At 47.4% G+C, this 25380-nt stretch overlaps 1 long non-coding RNA gene across 2 annotated transcripts in view; it reads right to left on the bottom strand.

Moving 5' to 3' along the window:
• LOC123726106 (uncharacterized) overlaps positions 1 to 25018 on the bottom strand; it is a 77283-nt gene extending 52265 nt beyond the window's left edge. For both annotated transcript variants that reach the window (XR_006758414.1, XR_006758413.1), the window contains exon 1: positions 24659 to 25018. This is a non-coding gene — a long non-coding RNA (uncharacterized lncRNA). The remainder of the gene's footprint in view (positions 1 to 24658) is intronic.
• Between the last annotated feature and the right edge of the window lie 362 nt (positions 25019 to 25380).

Genomic DNA, 25380 nt, shown 5'->3' with positions numbered 1-25380 from the left:
CACACACATAACCTACTGCTGTAGTTACTGAGTTTCCCAGACGTTTAATTTTCCTGAGATATTACTGCTTCCACTTCACTGAGCTGTGGTGGACAGAGATGTAGTTTGAAACAGTAAAAAGCTTATTATAGTGAAAACATCCAGGAATAAACACGTGTAGGCCGTAACTGACTTCAAATCAAATTCAAATTTATTTTTATATAGCCCTTCGTACATCAGCTGATATTCTCAAAGTGCTGTACAGAAACCCAGCCTAAAACCCCAAACAGCAAGCAAAGCATGTGAAAGAAGCACGGTGGCTAGGAAAAACTCCCTAGGAAAAACTCCCTAGAAAGGCCAAAAACCTAGGAAGAAACCTAGAGAGGAACCAGGCTATGAGGGGTGGCCAGTCCTCTTCTGGCTGTGCAGGGTGGATATTAAAACAGAACATGGTCAAAATGTTAAAATGTTAAAATGTTCATAAATGACCAGCATGGTCAAATAATAATAATCATAGTAGTTGTCGAGGGTGCAACAAGCACGTCCGGTGAACAGGTCAGGGTTCCATAGCCGCAGGCAGAACAGTTGAAACTGGAGCAGCAGCACGGCCAGGTGGACTGGGGACAGCAAGGAGTCATCATACCAGGTAGTCCTGAGGCATGGTCCTAGGGCTCAGGTCCTCCGAGAGAAAGACAGAAAGAGAGAAAGAGAGAATTAGAGAGAGCATATTTAAATACACACAGGACACCGGATAAGACAAGAGAAATACTCCAGATGTAACAGACTGACCCTAGCCCCCCGACACATAAACTACTGCAGCATAAATACTGGAGGCTGAGACAGGAGGGATCAGAAGACACTGTGGCCCCATCCGATGATACCCCCGGACAGGGCCAAACAGGCAGGATATAACCCCACCCACTTTGCCAAAGCACAGCCCCCACACCACTAGAGGGATGTCTCCAACCACCAACTTACCGTCCTAAGACAAGGCCGAGTATAGCCCACAACGATCTCCGCCATGGCACAACCCAAGGGGGGGGGGGCGCCAACCCAGACAGGAAGACCACGTCAGTGACTCAACCCACTCAAGTGACGCACCCCTCCCATGGACGGCATGGAAGAACACCAGTAGGCCAGTGACTCAGCCTCTGTAAAAGGGTTAGAGGCAGAGAATCCCAGTGGAAAGAGGGGAACCGGCAAGGCAGAGACAGCAAGGGCGGTTCGTTGCTCCAGCCTTTCCGTTCACCTTCACACTCCTGGGCCAGACTATACTTAATCATAGGACCTACTGAAGAGATAAGTCTTCAGTAAAGACTTAAAGGTTGAGACTGAGTCTGCGTCTCTCACATTGGTAGGCAGACCATTCCATAAAAATGGAGCTCTATAGGAGAAAGCCCTACCTCCAGCCTAGTTAAATAAAGGTAAAACAAATTAAAATAAATGACCTACCAGAACAAATTAAAGCCACTCTCGTGCATCACAACGGAGAGTGATTAGAATGTTTGTGTGGAAATGGAACACAGGGGAACAAACTATCCCGTAAGAGGGTTGTTCATCCCTTCAGTACACCAAACAGGGTTAAACGGTAACCTTTGGTCTTATCTAAACCTCTCCTGGCTCCACTAGCAGTATCTAGAGGGTCATTTGCATCCTAGACAGTAGCCTTGAGGCCTTTTGAATGAGGAAAGTGTATGTGTGGCGTGTGCGTGTGCATGTGTGTGGCGTGTGCGTGTGTGTGTGTGTGTGTGTGTGTGTGTGTGTGTGTGTGTGTGTGTGTGTGTGTGTGTGTGTGTGTGTGTGTGTGTGTGTGTGTGTGTGTGTGTGTGTGTGTGTACCGCTCCAGTGTGTGTGTGTACGCTGTGATTCTGGGTCAATTAACATTCCAGCCTAGTTTCTCAGGGGTTTAGCATGCGTGACCTGAGGCCCCAGGGCATCTTGGGATAGCCGAGGTCCGTGGTGGAGCAAGCCATCCTTCCACGCTACTGACCTTTGACCTTCAACTGAGCATAACTCAGGAGTTAAACAGCTAAGTAAATGTTAGAGGAGGTTAGAGAAAATGGTTCTGTTGCAGGTAGTTTTCTGTGTTGACTGAAGTGCGGAGGTCAACAGCCTTGAGCATTGACATTGGAGATACACTACATGACCAAAAGTATGTGGACACCTGCTCATCGAACATCTCATTCCAAAATCATGGGCATTAATATGGAGTTAATCCCCCCTTTGCAGCTGTAACAGCCTCCACTCTTCTGGGAAGGCTTTCCACTAGATGTTGGAACATTGCTGCGAAGACTTGCTTCCATTCAGCCACAAGAGCATTTGTGAGGTCAGGCAATGATGTTGGGCGATTAGGCCTGGCTCGCAGTCGCCGTTCAAATTCATCCCAAAGCTGTTCGATAGGGTTGAGGTCAGGGATCTGTGCAGGTCAGTCATGTTCTTCCACACCAATCTTGACAAACCATTTCTGTATGGATCTTGCTTTGTGCACAGGGATATTGTCATGCTGAAACAGGAAAGGGCCTTCCCCAGACTGTTGCCACAAAGTTGGAAGCACAGAATCGTCCAGAATGTCATTGTATGCTGTAGTGTTAAGATTTCCCTTCTCTGGAACGAAGGGGCCCGAACCATGAAAAACAGCCCCAGACCATTATTCCTCCTCCACCAAACTTTACAGTTGGCACTATGCGTTGGGGCAGGTAGTGTTCTCCTGGCATCCACCAAACCCAGATTTATCCGTCAGACTGCCAGATGATGAAGCGTGATTCCACTGCTAGTTTCCAATGGCGGCGACCTTTACACCACTCCAGGCGATGCTTGGCGCATGGTGATCTTAGGCTTGTATGCGGCTGCTCGGCTCCATTTCATGAAGCTCCCGATGAACAGTTCTTGTGCTGAAGTTGCTTCCAGAAGCAGTTTGGAACTCAGTAGTGAGGGAAAGGGAAAGGGGGATACCTAGTCAGTTGTACAACTGGCTGTATTCAACTGAAATGTGTTTTCCGCATTTAACCCCTCTGAATCAGAGAGGTGCGGGGGCTGCCTTAATCGACATACACGTCATCGGCGCCAGAGGAACAGTGGGTTAACTTCCTTGCTCAGGGGCAGAACGACACAGTTTTACATTGTCAGCTCAGGGATTCGATTCAACAACCTTTTGTTTACTGGCCCAACACTCCTACCCGCAAGGCTACCTGCCGCCCCAGTGCTGCAACCAAGGACAGACGATTTTTACGCGCTACACGCTTCAGCACTCGACGGTCCAATTCTGTGAGCTTATGTGGCCTACCACTTCGCAGCTGAACTGTTGTTGCTCCTAGACGTTTCCTCTTCACAATAACAACACGTACAGTTGACCGGGGCAGCTCTGGCAGGACAGAAATTTGATGAACTGACTTGTTGAAAAGGTAGCATCCTATGACGGTGCCACATTGAAAGTCGCTGAGCACCTCAGTAAGGCCATTCTACTGCCAGTGTTTGTCTATGGAGATTGCATGGCGGTGTGCTGGATTTTAGACATCTGTCAGCAATGGGTGGCTGAAATAGCCAAATCCACTAATTTGAAGGGGTTTCCAGATACTTTTGTATATATAGTGTATTTTCCTTCTTCTGAGCAATATATACTGAACAAAAATATAAATGCAACATGTAAAGTGTTGGTCCCAATCTTCATGAGCTGAAATAAAATATCCCTGAAATGTTCCATCCGCACAAAAAGCTTATTTCGGTCAAATGTTGGTCACCCAGTGACTGGCTGGCACTGTTAGTGAGCATTTCTCCTTTGGCAAGATAATCCATCCACCTGACAGGTGTGGCATATCAATAAACTGATTAAACAGCATGATCTTTATACAGTTGCACCTTGTGCTGGGGACAATAAAAGGCCACTCTAAACTCATTCTGATTATCTGGGCCTGGCTCCCCAGTGGTTGGGCCTGGCTATGAAGTGACTGGGCCTGCCTACAAAGTGGGCCTATGCCCTCCCAGGCCCATCCATGTCTGTGCCCTTGCCTAGTGTGAAATCCATAGATGTGAAATCCATGGATTAGGGCCTAATGAATTTATTTCAATTGACTGATTTCCTTATATAAACTGTAACTCAGTAAAACCGTTGAAATTGTGGCATGGTGCATTTATATTTTTGTACAGTATAAATAATCTCTTTCTTTCTCTCTCGCTTTTTTCTTTCTCGCTCTCTCTCTTATTCTATCTCTTTCGCACACACACAAATACACACACTCAGGAAACCAACCACATGACCTGCCTGAGGCAAAAGGAAATGTGAATATTGAGCGGCAACCTTTAATTGACCTCAGAGATGCAGAGCTCTCTCCATCATGATTGGACTGAAGCCAAGCCAGGGTCGTCCCTACTAGGTCGAGGCCAAAGTGGGCTCATTCATGCTGGAGCAGAGCCAAAGTGATGACTCAGTCAGGAGGGCAGTGGAGGTGTTGTGAGTCCCACTAATGATGAGAGGAGAGGAGAGGAGAGGAGAGGAGAGGAGAGGAGAGGAGAGGAGAGGAGAGGAGAGGAGAGGAGAGGAGAGGAGAGGAGAGGAGAGGAGAGGAGAGGAGAGGAGAGGAGAGGAGAGGAGAGGAGAGGAGAGGAGAGGTATTGCTCTCTGAGTCAGAGGATGGGACTGAGATGAGTAAGAAGAGAAAGAGTGGGATTATGTGAGAGGGGAGGATAGGGATAGAGAAACAATAAGGACAGAGAAATACTTAGGGTTTTTAGAGAACAAACAGTCATTCAGTGCTTGGTTCAGACATTTTTTCATAAGAGTTAGCATTATGGAGTGGAATGGGGAAGACAGAGCACTGAATATACAGTATGCACTATACACAACTAATTACAATATTATTCACTATGGAGATGTATTTCATGCTACGTTAAAGATGCTCCAGGTCAGGAGATGTGTGAGTCAGATAGATCCAGTAGGAGTAGCGGGAAGGAACAGCCATGGCTTGTCTCTATCCGTGGGAGGGACTGCTTTGTGGATGGGAAAATGTCCCGGAAGATCAGTCATGAGGGAGGGATGGAGGGAGAAGGTTGGAGGGAAGGACAGATGAGTTTTGTGTATTTTCCTGTGGTCTGATAGATGGAGAATGTCTGTGCACACAGAATAGAAGAGTCAGGGAGAGTTGAAAGTTGAAAACTGGGTCATGGTCTCTAAGGATGTTAACGTCTAGAGAGAGCCAAGGTTAGAGATAGTCATGCAGCAAGGGAGGAAAGTGAAACAGAGATTTTTAGCTTCTCATACATTCCCCTAGAAAAAAAGTCATTAGGAAAAGGCTGAAAAATAATATAGAAACTGAATGATTGTCTATTACAGCAGTATTGAGGAATATTCAGAAAAAAAATGAATATGCAGTACTAGAGTGAGTAAGTTAGTTAAAACACTTAAAATGTATCAATGTAAGCAAGGGGAGCCAGTTGTAAATGGAAAATGCATTAATGAGAGAGGGGAAGGAAGGAATTGTAGATGAGGTGAGACCCGGCACATGAAGTGGGCCTGTTCAGAGGGAATGGATGCTGGAGGTGCTGAAAGGATGTCATTTGTAGGTTAAAGGAGGTTATAGCTGTATGAAGGTTGAACGTCAAGGTAATAGAGAGTACAGTAGCCTAAGCCTGAGGTGTACTGTAGTTGTACACTGAACAAAGAGAGGTTTCCTCCTTCCCTCCACAGCTGTAATGGTTTGCCAGCTGGACCATTTCCAATCCTCTTTAAATATTAAACAAAATCACAAAATGTAATTGAATTGGGAAACACAAAGAAACAGAAAGGAAGGAGAAACTGAAAGGGAGGGAGGGAGGGAGGGAGGGAGGGAGGGAGGGAGGGAGGGAGGGAGGGAGGGAGGGAGGGAGGGAGGGAGGGAGGGAGGGAGGGAGGGAGGGAGGGAGGGAGGGAGGGAGGGAGGGAGGGAGGAGAAAACTGAAGGCTACAGAGACAGCAGAATGACGAGATAAAGGGACATTCCCATTTCCCGCCTGAAGATTCTCATCCTCTCCAAACTGCTCCCTCCTGGCCTGCCTCTAACCCCACTGCTTCCTGCCTGCCTCTTCTACCCCACTGCCTGCCTCTCCTCCCTGCCTGCCTCTAACCCCATTGCTTCCTGCTTGCCTCTCCTCCCTCCCTCCCTGCCTGCCTGCCTCTCCTCACTGCTTCCTGCCTGCCTCTCCTCCTTGCCTTCCCATGTTTCATACAGCACTATTGTCACCCTGAACATAAAGTTGTGGAAGGGCAAAGTCATTTTCCAACATAATTGGAATGCTTCGTCATTTCATAATATTTATCATGTCTGAGCTGGTGGAGGGAGAGAGTGAAGGAGGAAGAGAGAGCGAGAGAATGAGTGTGTGTGAGCGAGAGAGAGCGAGAGAGAGTGTGAGAGAGAGAAAGAGTTGAATTGAAAGTGAAAATGAATTGAAATTGAATTGAACTGAATTGAGAAGCGAGTGTTTCTGATTCTCACCCTGCATTTTCTCTCTCACACACACTTCTATAGACAGACACTAGCTCAAAGTCATACACAGTCAAACACACACACACACACACACACACACACACACACACACACACACACACACACACACACACACACACACACACACACACACACACACACACACACACACACACACACACACACACACACAGGCAAACATTGCCGACCAGACTCTTTTCCAAAGGATTGACCTAAATTGAGCCCCACTTCACAAACTAATTTGTGTTTAACACAAAGAGGGATTAGTGCAGATTAGGATGACAGGGTCTGAGGGGTAACAGGCCCAGGCCAATTAGAATCACTGACTGCATCTCAAATTGCACCCTATTACCTATGTAGTGCACTACTTTGGAACAGAGCCCTATGGGCCCTGGTTAAAACAAGTGCACTAAGTAGGGAAGGTGTGTTATTTGGGATGCAAGCACCGCCTTTACAAAGACACCAATAGGGCTAATCCAGCCAGCCGTGCTGCAGAGGCTAACACTGGAATCTGTGATAAATGGCTCCGAAATGTTACAACACTACAGAACTGTTATGTACAGCAGCTGTCACGAGAACTGCGTTCAAAAAGTATGTGTTTTCTTTCAAATACTTTAGCTGTGCTCAATTAAAGTTGCCTGGCGCAATAGAATCAATGAGATAACCCTAAACCTAAATCTGCTACTAATCTTCATTGAACTTGTATCACTTGTAAGGCATTGACTGCCCTCCTCCTCCTATAATACAGTCGTGGCCAAAAGTTTTGAGAATGACACAAATATTGTCACAAAGTTTGCTGCTTCAGTGTCTTTAGATATTTTTGTTAGATGTTACTATGGAATACTGAAGTATAATTACAAGCATTTCATAAGTGTCAAAGGCTTTTATTGACAATTACATGAAGTTGATGCAAAGAGTCAATATTTGCAATGTTGACCCTTCTTTTTCAAGACCTCTGCAATCCGCCCTGGCATGCTGTCAATTAACTTCTGGGCCACATCCTGACTGATGGCAGCCCATTCTTGCATAATCAATGCTTGGAGTTTGTCAGAATTTGTGGGGTTTTGTTTGTCCACCCGCCTCTTGAGGATTGACCACAAGTTCTCAATGGGATTAAGGTCTGGGGAGTTTCCTGGCCATGGATCCAAAATATCGATGTTTTGTTCCCCGAGCCACTTAGTTATCACTTTTGCCTTATGGCAAGGTGCTCCATCATGCTGGAAATGGCATTGTTCGTCACCAAACTGTTCCTGGATGGTTGGGAGGAGTTCCTGTGTTGGTACCATTCTTTATTCATGGCTGTGTTCTTAGGCAAAATTGTGAGTGAGCCCAAACCCTTGGCTGAGAAGCAACCCCACACATGAATGGTCTCAGGATGCTTTACTGTTGGCATGACACAGGACTGATGGTAGCGCTCACCTTGTCTTCATCTGATCACTCTTCAACATTCTGGAGTATATGCAAATTACCATTATACAAACTGAGGCAGCAGACTGTGAAAATTAATATTTGTGTCATTCTCAAAACTTTTGGCCATGACTGTACATAATATAATATATAATCTGAGTGTGGGAAGGAGTGGTATGAGTGTGGGAAGGGGGGGGGTCAATGAGTGTGGGACGAGGGGGGTCAATGAGTGTGGGAAGGGGGGTTAAGAGTTTGGGAAGGGGGGTTATGAGTGTGGGATGGCGGGGTCAATGAGTGTGGGAAGGGGGGGCCTATGAGAGTGGGAACGGGGAGTCTAAGAGTGGGTGTGGTTGTGTGTGTGGGGGGGTCCATGTGTGTATGGGGTGGTCTATAAGTGTGTGTGTGTGTGTGTGTGTGTGGGAAGGGGGGTTGAGCAAATTCTATTGTGGTTGTTTGGATGGGTGGTCAGCACATGGTTTTGATTATGAGTGTGTGTGTCGCTGAGTGTCTAGCCTCAGATGGAGGAAAAGAAGCAGGGCTCTCATCAACAGCACAGAGACATACAGACATCCAGGCCCCATCAACAGCACAGAGACATACAGACATCCAGGCCCCATCAACAGCACAGAGATATACAGACATCCAGGCCCCATCAACAGCACAGAGACATACAGACATCCAGGCCCCATCAACAGCACAGAGACATACAGACATCCAGGCCCCATCAACAGCACAGAGACATACAGACATCCAGGACCCATCAACAGCACAGAGATGTACAGACATCCAGGCCCCATCAACAGCACAGAGACATACAGACATCCAGGCCCCATCAACAGCACAGAGACATACAGACATCCAGGCCCCATCAACAGCACAGAGTCATAAAGACATCCAGGCCGCATCCACAGCACAGAGACATACAGACATCCAGGCCCCATCCACAGCACAGAGACATACAGACATCCAGGCCCCATTCACAGCACAGAGACATACAGACATCCAGGCCCCATCAACAGCACAGAGACATACAGACATCCAGGCCCCATTCACAGCACAGAGACATAAAGACATCCAGGCCCCATCAACAGCACAGAGACATACAGACATCCAGGCCCCATCAACAGCACAGAGACATACAGACATCCAGGCCCCATCAACAGCACAGAGACATACAGACATCCAGGCCCCATCAACAGCACAGAGACATACAGACATCGAAGGCCCCATCAACAGCACAGAGACATACAGACATCCAGGCCCCATCAACAGCACAGAGACATACAGACATCCAGGCCCCATCAACAGCACAGAGACATACAGACATCCAGGCCCCATTCACAGCACAGAGACATAAAGACATCCAGGCCCCATCAACAGCACAGAGACATAAAGACATCCAGGCCCCATTCACAGCACAGAGACATACAGACATCCAGGCCCCATCAACAGCACAGAGACATACAGACATCCAGGCCCCATCAACAGCACAGAGACATACAGACATCCAGGCCCCATTCACAGCACAGAGACATACAGACATCCAGGCCCCATCAACAGCACAGAGACATATACAGACATCCAGGCCCCATCAACAGCACAGAGACATAAAGACATCCAGGCCCCATTCACAGCACAGAGACATACAAACATCCAGGCCCCATTCACAGCACAGAGACATAAAGACATCCAGGCCCCATCCACAGCACAGAGACATACAGACATCCAGGCCCCATCAACAGCACAGAGACATACAGACATCCAGGCCCCATTCACAGCACAGAGACATACAGACATCCAGGCCCCATCAACAGCACAGAGACATACAGACATCCAGGCCCCATCAACAGCACAGAGACATACAGACATCCAGGCCCCATCAACAGCACAGAGACATAAAGACATCCAGGCCCCATTCACAGCACAGAGACATACAGACATCCAGGCCCCATCCACAGCACAGAGACATAAAGACATCCTGGCCCCATCAACAGCACAGAGACATACAGACATCCAGGCCCCATCAACAGCACAGAGACATACAGACATCCAGGCCCCATCAACAGCACAGAGACATACAGACATCCAGGCCCCATCAACAGCACAGAGACATACAGACATCCAGGCCCCATCAACAGCACAGAGACATACAGACATCCAGGCCCCATTCACAGCACAGAGACATAAAGACATCCAGGCCCCATCAACAGCACAGAGACATAAAGACATTCAGGCCCCATTCACAGCACAGACACATACAGACATCCAGGCCCCATCAACAGCACAGAGACATACAGACATCCAGGCCCCATCAACAGCACAGAGACATACAGACATCCAGGCCCCATCAACAGCACAGAGACATACAGACATCCAGGCCCCATCAACAGCACAGAGACATACAGACATCCAGGCCCCATCAACAGCACAGAGACATACAGACATCCAGGCCCCATCAACAGCACAGAGACATACAGACATCCAGGCCCCATCAACAGCACAGAGACATAAAGACATCCAGGCCCCATCAACAGCACAGAGACATACAGACATCCAGGCCCCATCAACAGCACAGAGACATACAGACATCCAGGCCCCATTCACAGCACAGAGACATACAGACATCCAGGCCCCATCAACAGCACAGAGACATACAGACATCCAGGCCCCATCAACAGCACAGAGACATACAGACATCCAGGCCCCATCAACAGCACAGAGACATACAGACATCCAGGACCCATCAACAGCACAGAGACATACAGACATCCAGGCCCCATTCACAGCACAGAGACATACAGACATCCAGGCCCCATCAACAGCACAGAGACATCCAAACACTCTGGTGGGGACCACATGGTTACTGTAAGTGAAGTGTCCTTGTGTTTGATGGATGCAATAAAATGTTTGGCGTTTGGAGAATTACTGTATGTGGCCTGCCATTATCAATCTAATCAAATCACGTTATTAGTCACATGCGCCGAATACAACAGTCCTTACAGTGAAATGCTTACTTACAAGCCCCTAACCAACAAAGCAGTGTAAAAATGTTGAATAAGAATAAGAAATAAAAGGATAAATATAAAAGTAATTAAAAAAGCAGCAGTAAAATAACAATAGGGACACTATATACAGAGGGTACCAGTACAGAGTCAATGTGCGGAGGCATCAGTTAGTCGAGGTAATTGATGTACATGTAGTTAGAGTTATTAAAGTGACTATGCATAGATAATAACAGAGAGTAGCAGCGGCGTAAAAGGGGGGGGGGGCAATGCTAATATAGCAGACATAGAGGATGACTCAGTTTCAAGTTATATTAGTCCTATGTACACGATACACATGGTATTTACCATCCAACAAAATGCTTACTTGGAGGTTACTTCTCGACAGGAAATAAAATATAAGAATATGAACATAAAGTCAATAGAATAGAATAAATATTTTAGCATAAGTATAATACAGGAAGACAATTTATAGTCCAACATTTACACGTTGGAAAGTGTACAAACTGAGGAGTATAATAAGAGTCTGGTAGCAGCAACTGTGATGTGTCTGTGTGGGTGTGTGTGTGTGTGGGTGTGTGTCTATGTGGGTGTGTGTCTGTGTGGGGTGTGTGTCTATGTGGGTGTGTGTCTGTGTGGGGTGTGTGTCTGTGTGGGTGTGTGTCTATGTGGGTGTGTGTCTGTGTAGGTGTGTGTCTATGTGGGTGTGTGTCTGTGTGTGTGTGTCTATGTGGGTGTGTGTCTGTGTGTGTGTCTGTGTGGGTCTGTGTCTGTGTGGGTGTGTGTCTATGTGGGTGTGTGTCTGTGTGGGGTGTGTGTCTGTGTGGGTGTGTGTCTATGTGGGTGTGTGTCTATGTGGGTGTGTCTATGTCTGTGTGTGTGTGTCTGTGTGGGTGTCTGTGTGGGTGTGTGTCTATGTGGGTGTGTGTCTGTGTGTTTGTGTGTCTGTGTGGGTCTGTGTCTGTGTGGGTGTGTGTCTATGTGGGTGTGTGTCTGTGTGGGGTGTGGGTCTGTGTGGGTGTGTGTCTGTGTGGGGTGTGTGTCTGTGTGGGTGTGTGTCTGTGTAGGTGTGTGTCTGTGTGGGTGTGTGTCTGTGTGGGTGTGTGTCTGTGTGGGTGTGTGTCTGTGTGGGTGTGTGTGTGTGTCTATGTGGGTGTGTGTCTATGTGGGTCTGTGTCTATGTGGGTGTGTCTATGTGGGTGTCTGTGTGGGTGTGTGTCTATGTGGGTGTCTGTGTGGGTGTGTGTCTATGTGGGTGTGTGTCTATGTGGGTGTCTGTGTGGGTGTGTGTCTGTGTGGATGTCTGTCTATGTGGATGTCTGTCTATGTGGGTGTGTGTCTGTGTGGGTGTGTGTCTGTGTGGATGTGTGTCTATGTGGGTGTGTGTCTGTGTGGGTGTGTGTGTGTCTATGTGGGTGTGTGTCTGTGTAGGTGTGTGTCTGTGTGGGTGTGTGTCGGTGTGGGTGTGTGTTTGTGTGGGTGTGTGTGTGTGTGTGTCTATGTGGGTGTGTGTCTGTGTGGGTGTGTGTCTGTGTGGGTGTGTGTCTATGTGGGTGTCTATGTGGGTGTCTGAGTGGGTGTGTGTCTGAGTGGGTGTGTGTCTGTGTGGGTGTGTGTCTGTGTGGGTGTGTGTCTATGTGGGTGTCTGTGTGGGTGTGTGTCTATGTGGGTGCCTGTGTGGGTGGGTGTGTGCCTCTGTGGGTGTGTGTCTATGTGGGTGGGTGTCTGTGTGGGTGTGTGTCTGTGTGGATGTCTGTCTATGTGTGTGTGTGTGTGTGTGTGTGTGTGTCTTTGTGAGTGTCTGTGTGGGTGTGTGTCTGTGTATGTGTGTGTGTCTATGTTGGTGTCTGTGTGGGTGTGTGTCTGTGTGGGTGTGTGTCTATGTGGGAGAGATACAGTTTAGAGAGTGAAGCTGCATGCCACCGGTCGTGGGTCAGTCCTAGTCAGAGGAGCAGAGTGTGTCTCTCTCTCTGAGACACAGTTAACAAGATAAAAACAGTCCAACTCCTTGCAGCTGTTGGACGTCCTGCTTAACTCTGCTAATTACAAACTCAGTGGGCTTCCTCTCTGTCCAGACCCCCCCTGCACACACACACACTCACACACACTCACACATGCATACGAACGGGCAGACACGTGCACACACATAAACACACCACACACACCCAGTCCCGTCCCGCCTGTCCCGTCCCGCCTGTCCCGTCCAACCCCCACCTCCGCTCCATCTCCTAGTGAGATCTTTAATTAGGAGCAGCTCTTTAGTTGATGAAAGAGAGTGAAGGCTTGAAAACTTCAAACCAACGTCTGACTCCAAACCACGGCACGTCTGCGCTGTGCTGCACTCAACCCCACATACAACTGCCAATGAAATGGACCTCCTCCCTCCTTCATTAACGTTAGATAACAGTGACTATGCAAGCTACTTCGTCATGTCTGACGTCATTCATTAATGAGGCGTCTAAGGTAAACCAAGTGAGCCTCCATAAATAAAGGCTTTTCCTGAAGCTATGTTGTTTGTTTGCTGGACTTGTTTTGTCTCTGTTGTTTTGGTTTGTAGATTAAGGTCTTTGCTTGGGACTGTTGTTTGGACTAGCTAGCAGGCTGGCAGGAGCACTGATCTTGTCACTGACAGGTACCTTCATTGGGGGTTTGGTAGGGTGGTGTGTGTGTGTATATGTGTGTGTGTTGGGGGGGGGGTCAGTTCTTTGCTATGGAGGTAGAATAGTGGCCTTGTGGAATATTGATAGTTTTGATCCTTTGACAACATTCCCCATCATTTGATGTCTGCTGTTGTCTTGTCTGAGACAACACTCCAACTATTTCCCTCCTCACTCTTCATTCAGATGGAATATCTGACCTTCATTCAGATGGAGTGTCTGACCTTCATTCAGATGGAGTGTCTGACCTTCATTCAGATGGTAAGTCTGATTTTCATTCAGATGGAGTGTCTGACCTTCATTCAGATGGAATATCTGACCTTCATTCAGATGGAGTGTCTGACCTTCATTCAGATGGAGTGTCTGACCTTCATTCAGATGGAGTGTCTGACCTTCATTCAGATGGAATATCTGACCTTCATTCAGATGGTAAGTCTGATTTTCATTCAGATGGAGTGTCTGACCGTCATTCAGATGGAGTGTCTGACCTTCATTCAGATGGAATATCTGACCTTCATTCAGATGGAGTGTCTGACCTTCATCCAGATGGAATATCTGACCTTAATTCAGATGGAATATCTGACCTTCATTCAGATGGAGTGTCTGACCTTCATTCAGATGGAATATCTGACCTTCATTCAGATGGAGTGTCTGACCTTCATTCAGATGGAGTGTGTGACCTTCATTCAGATGGAATATTTGACCTTCATTCAGATGGAGTGTCTGACCTTCATTCAGATGGAGTGTCTGATCTTCATTCAGATGGAGTGTCTGACCTTCATTCAGATGGAGTGTCTGACCTTCATTCAGATGGAATATTTGACCTTCATTCAGATGGAATATTTGACCTTCATTCAGATGGAGTGTCTGACCTTCATTCAGATGGAGTGTCTGATCTTCATTCAGATGGAGTGTCTGATTTTCATTCAGATGGAGTGTCTGACCTTCATTCAGATGGTATGTCTGATTTTCATTCAGATGGAGTGTCTGACCTTCATTCAGATGGAATATCTGACCTTCATTCAGATGGAATATCTGACCTTCATTCAGATGGAGTGTCTGACCTTCATTCAGATGGAGTGTCTGACCTTCATTCAGATGGAGTGTCTGATCTTCATTCAGATGGAATATCTGACCTTCAGTCAGATGGAGTGTCTGACCTTCATTCAGATGGAATGTCTGACCTTCATTCAGATGGAGTGTCTGACCTTCATTCAGATGGAGTGTCTGACCTTCATTCAGATGGAATATCTGACCTTCATTCAGATGGAGTGTCTGACCTTCATTCAGATGGAGTGTCTTACCTTCATTCAGATGGAATATTTGACCTTCATTCAGATGGAGTGTCTGACCTTCATTCAGATGGAGTGTCTGATCTTCATTCAGATGGAGTGTCTGATTTTCATTCAGATGGAGTATCTGACCTTCATTCAGATGGAGTGTCTGACCTTCATTCAGATGGTATGTCTGATTTTCATTCAGATGGAGTGTCTGACCTTCATTCAGATGGAGTGTCTGACCTTCATTCAGATGGAGTGTCTGACCTTCATTCAGATGGAGTGTCTGACCTTCATTCAGATGGAATATCTGACCTTCATTCAGATGGTAAGTCTGATTTTCATTCAGATGGAGTGTCTGACCGTCATTCAGATGGAGGGTCTGACCTTCATTCAGATGGAGTGTCTGATTTTCATTCAGATGGAGTGTCTGACCTTCATTCAGATGGAGTGTCTGACCTTCATTCAGATGGTATGTCTGATTTTCATTCAGATGGAGTGTCTGACCTTCATTCAGATGGAGTGTCTGATTTTCATTCAGATGGAGTGTCTGATTTTCATTCAGATGGAGTGTCTGACCTTCATTCGGGTGGAGTGTCTGACCTTCATTCAGATGGAATATCTGACCTTCATTCAGATGGAGGGTCTGACCTTCATTCAGATGGAGTGTCTGATTTTCATTCAGATGGAATATCTAGTAAAACACTTTTGGTACTTCGACACTGTCTGCATCTTGGTCTTCCCTGAAACGTGATACTCTGTGCTGGATCCTCATTCTAATCTAATCACCTCCTCTGTGCTGGATCCTCATTCTAATCTAATCACCTCCTCTGTGCTGGATCCTCATTCTAATCTAATCACCTCCTCTGTGCTGGATCCTCATTCTAATCTAATCACCTCCTCTGTGCTGGTTCCTCATTCTAATCTAATCACCTCCTCTGTGTTGGTTCCTCATTCTAATCTAATCACCTCCTCTGTGCTGGATCCTCATTCTAATCTAATCACCTCCTCTGTGTTGGTTCCTCATTCTAATCTAATCACCTCCTCTGTGCTGGATCCTCATTCTAATCTAATCACCTCCTCTGTGCTGGATCCTCATTCTAATCTAATCACCTCCTCTGTGCTGGATCCTCATTCTAATCTAATCACCTCCTCTGTGTTGGTTCCTCATTCTAATCTAATCACCTCCTCTGTGCTGGATCCTCATTCTAATCTAATCACCTCCTCTGTGTTGGTTCCTCATTCTAATCTAATCACCTCCTCTGTGCTGGATCCTCATTCTAATCTAATCACCTCCTCTGTGTTGGTGCCTCATTTTAATCTAATCACCTCCTCTGTGCTGGATCCTCATTCTAATCTAATCACCTCCTCTGTGCTGGATCCTCATTCTAATCTAATCACCTCCTCTGTGTTGGTTCCTCATTCTAATCTAATCACCTCCTCTGTGTGTTTGAAAAGGGCAGCTGACAGGGAATCACTGGAGTCTGACAACATTGGAGACAGGCTCACTGAATGCGTCCCAAATGCCAACCTATTTCCTATATAGTGTACTACTTTTGACCAAGGCCCTTGACCAGGGCCCCTAAGGCTCTGGTTAAAAGTAGTGCACTAATAGGGAATAGGGTGCAATATGGGACACAAGCACTGTTCAACTGCCAGGCAACAGACTCATTACCAAATTCCTAGCTGTAATTAGAAAGCTGATGATTGCGCACCTCGATAATGTTTAGCGTTTAACAGACTTCCCCAAAACTATGCTACTTTAAAGTGAAAATAATACATAATCAACCTAGCTAATTCAACAACCCCTCCTCTCTCTCACCCTCTCCTTATCACATGTGCCATTTATCACAAACTCAACCACACCCAAGCAAAAAAAACTTAGAACAGTAGAAACTGCAGGGCCAACCAACGCCTTTCCTTTGAGTGAGAGCCTGATTAAAAGACCAAACAGGACTATTTCAAAGCGAGAGAGAGAGGGGTGTAAACAATGTTATGAGGCTGCCAGCTACACCTCGCGCCCGCCCGCCTGCAGGGACTCAGACCTGTACCACACTGTTATTACACTATATCCCAAATGGCACCCTATTCCCTATAGGCCCTGGTCAAAAGAAAATAAAATAAAAGAAAATGTTACTTGTCACATGCGCCGACCTTAACGTGAAATGCTTACTTTTTTCCCCTCATTTTTTATTTTATTTTATTTAACCTTCATTTAACTAGGCAAGTCAGTTCAGAACAAATTCTTATTTACAATGACGGCCTACACCGGCCAAACCCGGACGATGCTGGGCCAGTTGTGCGCCACCCTATGGGACTCCCAATCATGGACGGTTGTAATACAGTCTGGATTACAAGCCCTTAACCAATAATGCAGTTCAAGAAATAGAGTTAAGAAAAGATTTACTAAATAAACTGAAGTAAAAAATGAAATAAAAAGTTACACAATAAAATGACAATAAAGAGGCTATATATGGGGTACAGGTTAGTCAAGGTAATTTGTACATGTAGGTAGGGGTAAATGACTATGCATAGATAATAAACAGGGAGTAGCAGCAGTGTAAAAACAAAGGGGGGGGGTCAATGTAAATAGTCCAGGAGGCCATTTGATTCATTGTTCAGCAGTCTTATGGCTTGGGGGTAGAAGCTGTTAAGGAGCCTTTTGGTCCTAGACTTGGCGCTCTCTGCTAGAAAAGTCTATGACTTGGATGACTGGAGTCTTTGACAATTTTTTGGTCCTTCCTCTGACACCGCCTAGTATATAGGTCCTGTATGGCAGGAAGCTTGGCTCCATCGATGTACAGGGCCATCCACATTACCCTCTGTAGCGCTTTACGATCAGATGCCAAGCCATACCAGGCGGTGATGCAACCGGCCAGGATGCTCTCGATTGTGCAGCTTTAGAACCTTTTGAGGATCTGGGGACCCATGCCAATTTTTTTCAGTCTCCTGAGGGGGAAAAGGTGTTGTTGTGCCATCTTCACGACTGTCTTGGTGTGTTTTGACCATGATAGTTTGTTGGTGATGTGGACACCAAAGAACTTGAAACTCTCGATCCACTCAACTTCAGCCCGTTGATGTTAATGGGGGCCTGTTCGGCCATCTTTTTCCTGTAGTCCACGATCAGCTCCTTTGTCTTGCTCACATTGAGAGAGAGGTTGTTGTCCTGGCACCACACTGCTAAGTCTCTGACCTCCTCCCTATAGGCTGTCTCATCATTGTCGGTGATCAGGCCTACCACTGTTGTGTCGTCAGCAAATGTAATGATGGTGTTGAAGTTGTGTTTGGCCACGCAGTCGTGGGTGAACAGGGAGTACAGGAGGGGACTAAGCACGCACCCCTGAGGAGCCCTGGTGTTGAGGATCAGTGTGGCAGATGTGTTGTTGCCTACCCTTACCCCCTGGGGGTGGCCCGTCAGGAAGTACAGGATCCAGTTGCAGAGGGAGGTGTTTAGTCCCAGGGTCCTTAGCTTAGTGATGAGCTTGGAGGGTGTTGAATGCTGAGCTCTAGTCAATGAACAGTATTCTCACCTTTTGTCCAGGTGGGAAAGAGCAGCGTAGAATGCGATTGAGATTGCGTCATCTGTGGATCTGTTGGGGCGGTATGCAAATTGGAGTGGGTCTAGGGTTTCTGGGATGATGGTGTTGATGTGACTCATGACCAGCCTTTCAAAGCATTTCATGGCTACCGACGTGAGTGCTATGGGTCGGTAGTCATTTAGGCAGGTTACCTCCGCTTTCTTGGGCACAGGGACTATGGTGGTCTGTTTGAAACATGTAGGTATTACAGACTCAGTTAGGAAGAGGTTGAAAATGTCAGCGAAGTCACTTGCCAGTTGGTCCGCGAATACTCTGAGTACAAGTCCTAGTAAAGTAGTGCACTATATGGGGAATAGGGTGCCATTTGGACACAGAGTGCATCCACCTTATGAAGTACTCCCTATGGTGTTTCATCTCTATCCATGAGATACGCCTCTGAGTGCTGAGGTAAGCTAAGTGGCACTAAAAGCAATTCTTAAGACGTTAATAATTACTTTCTAATGACCCTAAACACATTTTATCTTATATGAAAGAGTCTGATAAAAAAAAACGTATCGCATATTCAACAGAGCGATGCGGTAGGGTGATTGGAATTTACAAGCACGAAGTATGAGGGAAGGAAGGCTTTTTTATCTGCTGCTGTGAGAGAAATGAGAGCGGGCGGGGGGTGCGTTACAAGGCTAGGCTGCAACACAAAGGTATGGAGCCTCAGCCCCAGTGCTTCACAGAGAGAGAGAGCAGCAGTCAGTTTTCTTATCAGTATGGGATAGGGAGTTTCATACCTTCCCAAGGATAAAGCTTTGTAAAACCATTAGTCTCTAGGTGTGGAGCTGGAAGATATGCTGCACGGTGAGGTAGGTAGGTGTCAAAGTTGTTGGACAAAACAGAGCTTATTGAGCTCCTCATAAAACATTTCCAGCTGCCTGCTTCTGATGACCTTGCTATGAGCAGCTATTTTCATAGGCTTTCGAACGATGAACAGCACAAACCTTGTCTGGAGTATTGTTAACTCATTTCCCACTATCCAAAGATGTAATCAGAAATATCTTATTTGTGGGATTTGGCAACATTAGAAATATACTACTGGCTTTAACTGGGATTTGGCAAAGCTGGTAACTTCTACCATGCTAAACCATAGTAGCCTAGGCTAACCACAGCCATCAGATAACTATGGCCTTAGGCTGCTTCCCAAGAAAAGCCTTGAGAAACTGTTGCGATCCTCTGTCTTATTAGTCAGAGAAGGCTTGACACTCTCTCCATAAGCCAACATTTACTTTAGCTCCTTTCGTTAACGCTCACATCTGAGAGATAGCATTGAGCATCACATCCCACTCCAAATGTTTTGTCGTGTCACGTCCAATCTGCATCTGTAAACCCATTGAGAAGTTTCTGGGCTGAGACAGGACCAGGCTAAGGAGCATCCTGGTGCTTCATTCCACAGATGAGGTGTGTCAACTCTGACACTGATAAGCCAAGAGAAGCGGAGCGCAGCCGCTGACTGACACCACTCTCTGTTTCCCCCTGTCCTTCTCCTGACACTCACCCATACTGAGTCCTAAATGGCACCATTTTACCTACAGCACTGGTCAGAAGTAGTGGACTATATAGGGAGTATGGTGCCATTTGGGACACACACCCAGTCAACTGTCTCTTTACACAAACAACAACTCCAAGAGCTTGTTTTCCTAAATAGTTTCATGTTTCAGCTTCTTAGAACAATCTTTGTAGATTGAATCTGAAAGACGAGAGGAGATGGAGCAGACATCTAGAGCAGACAGGCAGAGCAGACAGGCAGAGCAGAGATCTAGAGCAGACAGGTAGAGCAGACAGGTCGAGCAGACAGGTCGAGCAGACAGGCAGTGCAGACATCTAGAGCAGCAGGCAGAGCAGACATCTAGAGCAGACATCTAGAGCAGACAGGATGAGCAGACATCTAGAGCAGACATCTAGAGCAGACATATTGAGCAGACAGGTGGAGCAGACAGGCAGAGCAGACAGGTAGAGCAGACAGGCAGAGCAGACATCAATGGCAGACATCAAGAGCAGACAGGCAGAGCAGACATCTAGAGCAGACATCTAGAGCAGACAGGTGGAGCAGACAGGTAGAGCAGACAGGCAGAGCAGACATCTAGAGCAGATATCTACAGCAGACAGGTAGAGCAGACATCTAGAGCAGACATGTAGAGCAGACAGGCAGAGCAGACATCTAGAGCAGACATCTAGAGCAGACAGGCAGAGCAGACAGGCAGAGCAGACATCTAGAGCAGACATCTAGAGCAGACAGGTAGAGCAGACAGGCAGAGCAGACAAGCAGAGCAGACAGGTTGAGCAGACAGGCAGAACAGACAGGCAGAGCAGATATCTAGAGCAGACAGGTAGAGCATACAGGCAGAGCAGACATCTAGAGCAGACAGGTAGAGCAGACAGGCAGAGCAGACAGGCAGAGCAGACAGGCAGAGCAAACACGTAGAGCAGACAGGAAGAGCAGACAGGCAGAGCAGACAGGCAGAGCAGACAGGAAGAGCAGACAGGAAGAGCAGACAGGCAGAGCAGACAGGCAGAGCAGACACGTGGAGCAGACAGGTAGAGCAGACAGGCAGAGCAGACAGGTAGAGCAGACAGGCAGAGCAGACACGTGGAGCAGACAGGTAGAGCAGACAGGAAGAGCAGACAGGTAGAGCAGACAGGCAGAGCAGACACGTGGAGCAGACAGGTAGAGCAGACAGGAAGAGCAGACAGGCAAGAGCAGACAGTTAGAGCAGACAGGCAAGAGCAGACAGTTAGAGCAGACACGTGGAGCAGACAGGTAGAGCAGACAGGCAAGAGCAGACAGTTAGAGCAGACACGTGGAGCAGACAGTTAGAGCAGACAGGAAGAGCAGACAGGCAAGAGCAGACAGTTAGAGCAGACACGTGGAGCAGACAGGTAGAGCAGACAGGAAGAGCAGACAGGTAGAGCAGACAGGCAGAGCAGACAGGCAAGAGCAGACAGTTAGAGCAGACAGGCAGAGCAGACATGTAGAGCAGACAGATAGAGCAGACAGGCAGAGCAGACAGGCAAAGATCAGTGGTTGTTTGTTGCTCCCCAGTGTTCGATTAATTCCATCGCAAAACTAACAACTGTCCTCATTCTGATGGAAAATCACTTCAGATTATGTTCAAGTAGTAAACCAGGCGCTGACGGCATTTGGAAGGCGACCCAATCAACGCAAGGTCTCTCCAAGGATTGCACACAGAGAGCAAAAAGGACAAAGCTAGGAGGATCTAATGAGGAAGAATGGAGTTAAAACAGAGTGAGTAGAGAGAGAGAAGGGGAAGGGATAGGGGGATAGAGGGAGAGAGACAGGGAGAGGGAGAGAGGGAGAGAAGGGGAAGGGATAGGGGATAGAGAGGGAGAGAGAGAGAGAGAGGGAGAGAAGGGGAAGGGATAGGGGATAGAGGGAGAGAGGCAGGGAGAGGGAGAGAAGGGGAAGGGATAGGGGATAGAGAGGGAGAGAGAGAGAGGGAGAGAAGGGGAAGGGATAGGGGATAGAGGGAGAGAGGCAGGGAGAGGGAGAGAAGGGGAAGGGATAGGGGATAGAGGGAGAGAGAGAGGGAGAGAGGGAGAGAAGGGGAAGGGACAGTGTGATAGAGGGAGAGAGAGGGAGAGTGGCAGAGAAGGGGAATGCATAGGGGGAGAGAGGGAGAGAGGGAGAGTGGGAGATAAGGGGAAGGGATAGGGGATAGAAGGATAGAGGTATAGAGGGAGAGAGGAAGAGAGGGAGAGAAGGGGAAGGGATAAGGGATAGAGAGGGAGAGAGAGAGGGAGAGAAGGGGAAGGGATAGGGGATAGAGGGAGAGAGGCAGGGAGAGGGAGAGAAGGGGAAGGGATAGGGGATAGAGGGAGAGAGAGAGGGAGAGAGGGAGAGAAGGGGAAGGGATAGTGTGATAGAGGGAGAGAGGCAGGGAGAGGGAGAGTGGGAGAGAAGGGGAATGCATAGGGGGAGAGAGGGAGAGAGGGAGATAAGGGGAAGGGATAGGGGATAGAAGGATAGAGGTATAGAGAGAGAGAGGGACAGAGGGAGAGAAGGGGAAGGGATAGGGGGATAGAGGGATAGAGGGAGAGAGAGAGAAAGGGAGGGAAGGGAAAGGGATAGGGGGATAGAGGGAGAGAGAGAGAGAGGGAAGGGATAGGGGCGAGAGGGAGAGAGAGAGAAGGGGAATGGATAGGGAGAGAGAAGGGGAATGGATAGGGAGATAGAGGGAGAGAAGGGGAAGGGATGGGGGTAGAGGGAGAGAGAGGGAGAGAGGGAGAGAGAGAGAGGGAGAGAGGGAGAGAAGGGAAGGGATAGGGGAGAGAGGGAGAGAGAGAGGGAGAGAAGGGGAAGGGATAGGGGGATAGAGAGGGGGAGAGAGGGGGAGAGAGGGAGAGAAGGGGAAGGGATAGGGGGATAGAGAGAGGGAGAGAGAGGGAGAGAGAGGGGGAGAGAGGGAGAGAAGGGGAAGGGATAGGGGATAGAGGGATAGAGGGAGACCAGAGCCCATAGGCCAAAAAAAGTGCACTATATAGAGAGTAGCGTGCCGTTTCGGACACAGACCAGGATCCGTGGGCTAAAAACCAATACATCAAGCCACATGCTGTGCTGTATGAGAGGCCTGTGTTACCTCATTGAGAGGCTTATGTTACCTCATTGAGAGGCTTATGTTACCTCATTGAGAGGCCTACGATACCTCATTGAGAGGCCTGTGTTACCTCATTGAGAGGCTTATGTTACCTCATTGAGAGGCCTATGTTACCTCATTGAGAGGCCTATGATTGAGAGGCCTATGTTACCTCATTGAGAGGCTTATGTTACCTCATTGAGAGGCCTATGTTACCTCATTGAGAGGCTTATGTTACCTCATTGAGAGGCCTATGTTACCTCATTGAGAGGCCTATGATACCTCATTGAGAGGCCTATGTTACCTCATTGAGAGGCTTATGTTGCCTCATTGAGAGGCCTATGTTACCTCATTGAGAGTCTTATGTTACCTCATTGAGAGGCTTATGTTACCTCATTGAGAGGCTTATGTTACCTCATTGAGAGGCTTATGTTACCTCATTGAGAGGCTTATGTTACCTCATTGAGAGGCTTATGTTACCTCATTGAGAGGCCTATGTTACCTCATTGAGAGGCTTATGTTACCTCATTGAGAGGCCTATGTTACCTCATTGAGAGGCTTATGTTACCTCATTGAGAGGCTTATGTTACCTCATTGAGAGGCCTATGTTACCTCGTATTAATAATTCATAAACTACACATACAGTGTGCTCTTGATCACTCCCCACCTGTCTCACAGATCTGAAAACCTGCAGCACAACTGGAAATGAAAGGTGGCCCTAAATTCAACATAAAAATGACCCCACCATGAAGATAATATTTGACTTTGTCACTTAAAGTCCCTCCAGGGGTACATGTCTCTTCTGCTGTGATATTTACTTGGCCTGAAGCTCCCTGGTCTCTCTCTGTCTATCTTATTGGTGATGTAAAAGGGGAGTAAGGGCTGGCACATCTCAAAGGACCTCTCTCTCTTTTCAACTCTACTTTGACAGGAGGCTCACACCCAGTGTGTGTGTGTGTGTGTGTGTGTGTGTGTGTGTGTGTGTGTGTGTGTGTGTGTGTGTGTGTGTGTGTGTGTGTGTGCGTGCGTGCGTGCGAACTGGTAAGGCTGAATCAGAGAGGTGCCAAACGTGTTGCCAGGCAACGGTGACATGCAGGAACATTGTTTTTATCGCCTGTGGGCACGTAGTACTTGCTGCCAGAGCGTAGGTGGCTGCCTGGGTGGGCAATCATTCTGTCCCTGTTATATTTTAAAAGCAGTCTTTCTAAATATGAATATGTTTCATCTCTTTCTCTCTCTCTGTCTCTCTCTTTCTCTCTCGCTCTCTCTCTGTCTCTCTCAATCTCTCACTCTCTCGCTCTCTCTGTGTTTCTCTCTCTCTCTCTCTGTCTCTCTTTGTCTCTCTCTCGCTCTGTCGCTCTCTCTGTCTCTCTCTGTGTCCCTCCCTCCATCCATCTGCAGCACAAAGCAGGGGTTTGAACTGAACTTGGTGAGGACAGACTTCCCAATAATCACTCGAGGTCAACTTATCATTGGTAATGTTATGTTAAGGGAAACAGGAGCTATTTCCTGCTAGACAGGATATTCCATTTCCTTTGATTAATAAGGGACTGTTAACTCACATAGGGGCACTAGAGGAGCCTCCCAGTCCCTCACACACAGACCAAAACTTCAACTCAAGTGCTAATCAGTGTATCTTTGTCATACAGCATTGCCACTGGAGGAAAATAAACATACTTACTCAGTCCTCTTTGTCCCGGGTGGGACATAAGGCAGCAACAATATTCTACCACTGGAGTCTGTCTTTGGCCAAATCTTGTGCCCTGTCCCATGAGGAGGAAAGTAAAGAGGGAAGAAAATTCATTCCATCTCACGGATACACCGCAAAAAAGCCTGGGCTTCGCAAAACTTTCAGTTCTAACCACAAAAGTGAAGCTGAATAATAGCACATGTCCAACCTATGAAGTTGAAGAATGTCTCTTTTAGTGGCGTTCCCGATCTTTCTGTGAAAGGGTACGTGTGTTGTGTTTGTCTATGGCGAGTGAGGACTGGAGCCAGTTAAACTGGTGTTTCAGAACCTGCTGTCACCAATCACCAATCACTAAGCAGAGCAGAAAGGAAAGGAGCTGGACTCCACAGTGCTAGAGGAATGCAGTGTTATGTTGAGTCCCAAATGGCACCCTAACTCCATAGGGCTTTGGTCAAAAGTAGTGCACTAAATAGGGTCATTTGGGATGCTGTCTTATTAAGCAGCTGGGCTGTGCTGTGCTGTGCTCTCTGCTTTGCAGTCTCCACACTAATGGGATATTCAACTTGTTAGAGGGACAAGGAAACGTTAAACACAGTGAGTCCACAGTTGGCAAGCAGATATGTACCGTATTCTCTGCACTGGAAAGAGCGAGTGGAGGGTGTAGGAAGTGAGAGATGAGGGAAGGGAGGGAGAGAGTTCTCCTTTTTCCTTCC

Source organism: Salmo salar, chromosome ssa01, assembly GCF_905237065.1.
Source record: "Salmo salar chromosome ssa01, Ssal_v3.1, whole genome shotgun sequence".
Lineage (NCBI taxonomy): Eukaryota > Metazoa > Chordata > Actinopteri > Salmoniformes > Salmonidae > Salmo > Salmo salar.
The sequence above is the reverse complement of the archived record's forward strand: the minus strand, read 5'-3'. Positions and strand labels throughout refer to the sequence as shown.